General features: G+C 42.1%; 1 non-coding gene across 1 annotated transcript; it reads left to right on the top strand.

Annotated features, from left to right (window-relative positions):
• Nucleotides 1–5598: 5598 nt before the first annotated feature.
• On the top strand, nt 5599–5706 carry LOC141715292 (small nucleolar RNA R71). The gene has a single exon (XR_012572059.1). It is a non-coding gene; the product is annotated as a small nucleolar RNA R71 (small nucleolar RNA).
• The last annotated feature ends 843 nt before the right edge of the window (nt 5707–6549 follow it).

Here is a 6549-nt window from a genome sequence, read left to right as displayed (position 1 = left end):
TAATAGCATCAACACTGTACTCGACAGTCATCCCCCTAACCACCATGAAGCCATTCTTCTCTGCCTTAGCGTTGGCATAGAACTCCCGCACAACACTCATGGGCACAGCAGCGGGAGCCTCACAAAAAGAAATCCAACCCATCTCAAGAATCATCTCCAAAAGCTTACCATTATTCCCTGATGGCAGAAAACCCCGCTCCTTAGCAATAGGCTTCGAAAGAAGCCTCGTGTACTCCTTCAGCCTCAGGAGTAGAAAATCTTGGCCTCATACCACCCACAGATGAAGAATTTATGGTGTTGCTGTCGACTTGTGTTCTTTGTCTCTTGGGTGCCATTGGGATTGAATGAGAGAGAATAAAAGTGTAAGTGTTTAGAGAGAATTTGTGTTTGGGAGTTTGTGATGTGGTGGAGAAGTTGTGTATAAGTGTATGTATTTATAGGTGGAGAGGTGAGAATTTGATAAGGAATAAAAGTGGGAATTAATTATGGGAATCGTGGGAATAATGGAATTGATAAGGAGAGGGAATTTTGGGATGGGGAAGAGTAAAAATCGGGTTGGAATTGATTTTGGAATAAAAGTGCCGATTTTACCTTATAAAACTACTGAAATTTATTTTTTTCCGAACAGGACCCGGCGCGGGCGCGCGCTAGGACAGCGCGGGCGCGCTCACATTCTGGAAAACCGGCGCGGGCGCGCGCTTGGTCAACCTGCACGCGCTTGGTTATTGGAAAAATGGCGCGGGTGCGCCCAGCTTCTGAAGTTGGCCCTGATTTTTTTTCTTTTTCTGATTTCTTTTGTGTTTTTCTTCTTTCTTCTTGTTTCCTCTACCTACTAATGTATAACATACTTGAGTTGCCTCCCAAGAAGCGCTTCTTTTACGTCGTTAGCTCGACGTAGAATCTTGAGCTCAAACGGCCAATAAAACGGCACTAACCACCTCGCAGTTTGCCGTGTCACCATAGTAATGCTTCAACCTTTGACCATTTACCTTAAATTCTTGGCCCGGATCACTTTCAAAAATTTCCACCGCTCCATGCGGAAACACAGTTTTGATTGTGAAGGGCCCTGACCACCTTGACTTCAACTTCCCAGGAAAAAGATGGAGACGAGATTTGAATAAAAGAACTTGTTGCCCCGACACAAATGATTTGAGCACTAGACCCCTATCGTGCCACCTTTTGACTTTTTCCTTGTACATTTTATTGTTCTCATAAGCTTGAAGTTGAAACTCGTCGAGTTCATTCAAATTAAGTATCCTCTTCTTTCTAGCTGCATCCAAGTCCAAATTCAATTTATTCAATGCCCAATATGCTTTATGCTCGAGTTCTACAGGAAAATGACACCCCTTTCCATAAACCAACTGGAACGGAGACATTCCCAAAGGAGTCTTATAAGTTGTTCTGTATGCCCAAACAGCTTCATCAAACTTTAAAGACCAATCTTTCCTCGATGGACACACAACCTTCTCTAATATGCACTTGATCTCTCTGTTAGATACCTCACTTGACCATTTGTCTGAGTATGATACCCCGTAGCAATGCGATGATTCACATTATACCTTTACGTCATAGCAGTGAACTTGCGATTGCAAAAATGCGATCCCTCATCACTGATTATGACTCTTGGCATTCCAAACCTTGTGAATATTTGCTTGTGAAGAAAACTAAACACCACCTTCGCATCATTTGTTGGCAACGCCGTAACTTCAACCCATTTTGACACGTAATCAACCGCCAACAAGATATACTGATTGTTACAAGATGAGACGAATGACCCCATGAAGTCAATTCCCTATACATCGAAGACCTCAACCTCGAGAAGCACATTAAGAGGCATATCATCCCTCTTAGACATATTACCCCCACGTTGACATCGATCACATTTCAAAACGAACTGGTGAGCATCTTTAAATAATGTAGGCCAAAAGAAACCTGGTTAAAGAACACGGGCTGCTGTCTTTTCTCTACCATAATGACCTCCATAAGCCGTTGAGTGTCAATATCACAAGATTACCCCCGTTTCGCAGTAAGGAATACATCTCCTGATGATTTGGTCAGCTCCTTATCGGAAAAGAAACGGCTCATCCCACATATACCACTTTACTTCGTGTAGAAACTTCTTCCTTTGAGCATAAGATAAGTCGGGAGGCATGATATTACTCACAAGGTAGTTCACAATGTCTGCAAACCACGGTTGTTCTTCTTGCACTCCAAACAGCTGCTTGTCGGGAAAAGACTCATTTATCAATGTCTTGTCCATTGAAGTAGCATTAGGATTCTCTAAACGCGAGAGATGATCAACGACTTGATTTTTAGTTCCTTTTCAGTCCTTGATCTCAAGTGCAAATTCTTGAAGCAAAAGAACCCATATAATCAATCTAGGCTTCGAGTCTTTCTTTGAGACTATATATCGAATTGCAACATGATCAGTGAAAACTGTCACCTTAGTCCCAAGTAGATAAGATCAAAATTTCTCAAAGCCATAGACGATAGCCAAAAGCTCTTTTCCGTAGTAGTATAATTCAGTTGAGCACCATTAATGTTGTTCTTCCTCTGCCCAATAACTACTCCAAGCGCAAAGTCACTTGCATCGCACATCATCTCAAAAGGTTCATTATAGTCAGGTGCAGTAATGATCGGTGTCGTGATTAAACTCTTCTTCAATGTCTCAAAAGCTACAAGTCACTCATCATCAAACTTGAAGGGGACATCTTTCTCTATCAAATTGCACAACGGTTTTGAAATCTTAGAGAAGTCTTTGATGAAACGCCTATAGAAACCCGCATGACCAAGAAAACTGCGAATTCCCTTAACAGAAATAGGCGGAGGAAGATTCTAAATGAACCCCACTTTGGCCTTATCCATCTCAAGACCCTTACTAGAAACCTTGTGCCCAAGAATAATGCCATGTCGCAGCATGAAGTGACATTTCTCCCAATTGAGAACCAAATTGGTCTTAACACACCTTTTGAGAACGTGTCCAAGATTTTGCAAGCATTTATCAAAAGAATCGCCAAAGACCGAGAAATCATCCATGAACACTTCCACATTCTGGCCAATTATATCCGAAAAAATGGCCATCATGCATCTCTGAAATGTGGTTGGTGCTCCACGCAGACCGAAAGAAACTTGTCTGAAGGCGAAAGTACCAAATGGACATGTGAAGGTAGTCTTCTCCTGATCTTCTGGAGCTATACAAATCTGATTGTAACCTGAATAACCATCTAGAAGACAGTAGTACTCATGACCGGCCAACCTGTCAAGCATCTGGTCAGTGAAGGACAAGGGAAAGTGATCATTTCTAGTGGCTTTGTTCAGCTTCCTGTAGTCCATGCAAACTCTCCACCCCGTGACTATCCTTGTAGGAATAAGCTCATTCTTTTCGTTAGTAACAACTGTGATGCCTCCTTTCTTTGGCACACATTGAACCGGGCTTACCCATGAACTGTCTGAAATAGGATAGATGATCCCTGCATCTAGCCACTTAAGAATTTCCTTCTTCACTAACTCCTTCATGATTAGATTGAGGCATCTTTGTTGCTCGATCGTAGGCTTGCTACCTTCCTCTAGCAGAATTTTATGCATGCAATATGAAGGGCTGATTCCCTTGATATCTGCTATAGTCCAGCCAATTGCCGATTTGAATTCTCTTAGAATCCTCAATAGTTTTTCCTCATCACTACCTAATAGGTCAGATGCAATAATAACAGGCAAAGTATGTACGTCACCTAAAAATGCATACCTCTAATGCTCAGGTAAAGGTTTAAACTCAATAGTAGGAGCTTCCTCAATAGATGGCTTGAGGCACTTAGGAGCTTTGCTTAATTCCTCCATTCCAAGAGATTCAAAAGGCATATCAATCTTCCTTTTTCAGGGAGAAGCATTCAAATATTGCAATTGTTCTTCACCTTCGTCATCTTCACTGTCTGAATTTCCCAATAATGCTTTCTCTAAGGCATCGGACCTTAGCAATTGATCAAGTTCTGAAGTCACTGCAGAATAGACCAACTCCACCTTTAAGCACTCTTCATTTTCTGTAGGGAATTTCATGGCATTGAACATATTAAAAGTTACATCCTGATCCAGAACTTGCATCGTGAGCTCACCCTTCTGCACATCTATCAAGGTTCGGCCAGTTGCCAAGAAAGGCCTTCCCAAGATTATGGGAATCTTCTTATCCTCCTCGAAATCAAGAATTACGAAATCGACAGGGAAGATGAGTTTATCAACCTTGACCAAGACATCCTCCACAATTCCTCGCGGATATATAATAGAATGATCGGCCAATTGCAAAGTCATGTAAGTCGGTTTTGGATCAGGTAAGTCCAACTGCTTGAAGATTGACAATGGCATCAGATTGATGCTAGCTCCCAAGTCACATAAGCATCTATCAAAAGACACTTTTCCAATAGTACACGGAATAGTGAAGCTTCCCGGATCTTTAAGTTACGGAGGCAACTTCTGTTGCAGCATAGCACTGCATTCCTCCGTGAGAGCGACAGTCTCTAAATCATCAAGCTTCACCTTCCGAGAGAGCATACCTTTCATAAACTTTGCATAACTAGGCATCTGTTCAAGAGTCTCAGCGAAAGATATGTTGATATGAAGTTTCTTAAACACCTCCAGAAACTTCTTAAATTGCTTGTCCAGCTTTTTCTTTTGCAGCCGCTTAGGATAAGGCGGTGGAGGATAGATCTGTTTCTCCCCTGTATTACCCTCAAGAGGAGTGTGCTCAACAGTAGTCTTCTTTGGTTCCACTTCTTCATCCTGCTGCTCTACTTCCTTCTCAGCCCCAGCTTCTTCAGTCAACTTTTGAGTTTGTTCGGTATTCGCAACCCTTCCAGACCTCAAAGTGATTGCCTTTACCTGCTCCTTAGCTTCCCTCTTTCCTGGCACTTCAGTGTCATTAAGCAGTGTACCAGGCTGACGATTTAGCAAGGCATTGACAATTTGCCCAATTTGGTTTTCCAAGGTCTTTATAGAAACAGCTTGACTCTTGCACATGAGCTTCAACTCCTCCAATTCAGATTTTTCATTGGCTTGTTGTAGATGGAGTTGTTGTCTTGGTGCATATTGCGGTTGCTGAAAACCAAGGGGGTTGTACTGCTTAGCTGGATATTGCTGATAAGGCTGTTGAACCGCATTCTGAGTGTTACTCCAACTGAAGTTAGGATGATTGCGGTTGTTGGGATGATAGGTGGCTGACACGGGTTGCTGCGAACACTGAAAATTGCTCACGAACTGAGCTGATTCACTAGAAATTGCGCACTGATCAGTCTCATGGGCACAGCACATAGCTCATAGACACTAGCGATTTGATTAACTCCATAATTAGCCAAATAGTCCACCTTCATTGTCAAGGCCTTAAGTTGGGCAACTATAGCAGTTGCTGCATCCAACTCCAGAATTCCTGTGACTTTTCCCTGAGTTAGCCTCTAGGAAGGTTTCTGGTATTCATTAGCAGCCATCAGTTCGATCAATTCATAAGCTTCATTGTAGATTTTAGCCCACAAGGCTCCTCTTGATGCTGCATCAAGCATGGGTCTAGAAGTAGAACCCGATCTATTGTATAAACAGTTTATAATCATCCAATTAGGCATGTCATGGTGTGGGCACTTCCTTAGCATCTCCTTATATCGATCCCAAGCCTCACACAGAGATTCTCCAAGTTTGTTGAGCAAACTGAGTAAGAGCATTCCTGATTGCAGCAGTCTTCGCCATGGGGAAGAATTTAGTGAGAAACTTTTGAGCAAGTTCTTCCCATTTAGTGATAGACCCTGGTGGTAGAGAATGTAACCAGCTCTTAGCTTTATCCCTCAGATAGAATGGGAAGAGTTGCAGCTTAATAGCATCTTCAGTCACGCCATTGAACTTGAAAGTGTCGCAGATCTCGATGAAATCCCTGATATGCATGTTGGGGTCTTCAGTAGAAGAACCCCCAAACTGAACTGAGTTTTGTATCATCTGAATCGTGCTTGCTTTGATCTCAAAAGTGTTAGCCGAGATGGCTGGTCTGAAGATGCTTGACTGAATATCATTGATCTTAGGCTGAGAATAGTCCATCAAAGCCTTCGGATTTTCAGCTTGATCTCCCATCACTACTAAAACTGGTTCTTCAATTTTCTCTTCTTCCTCTACCTTCTTTTCTTCCTAAAAAACTTCCCTTCGAACCACGACAACTTCTTCCTCGGCTTTATTCATATTTCTCTTACGAGACCGAGAACGCGTAAGCATACACGCTCGCTAGATCACCTGAAATAAGACAAGGGAACAGATAAGTAACAATGTCCGAGTCAATAAAATTTAACGACCACTGATGACAAACACATAAACTAAAAGAAATTAACACTGTAGTCCCCGACAACGACGCCAAAAACTTGTTAGTCGCTAAACACGCGCTAATAATACACGCAAGTATATGAGTTCGCAAGTAGTATAGAATCTTTTCTAGTTCGTTCCCACAGAGACTGGCTTGGTTGACCAATTAATTTATGCACTTATGCAACAATGATATGGTTATTATTCAATGCTAAGACGAATAACAAATTG

The sequence above is a fragment of the Apium graveolens genome, chromosome 3 (genome assembly GCF_009905375.1).
Source record: "Apium graveolens cultivar Ventura chromosome 3, ASM990537v1, whole genome shotgun sequence".
In the NCBI taxonomy this organism is placed as follows: Eukaryota; Viridiplantae; Streptophyta; class Magnoliopsida; order Apiales; family Apiaceae; genus Apium; species Apium graveolens.
This window is presented reverse-complemented; position numbering and strand designations above follow the sequence as displayed.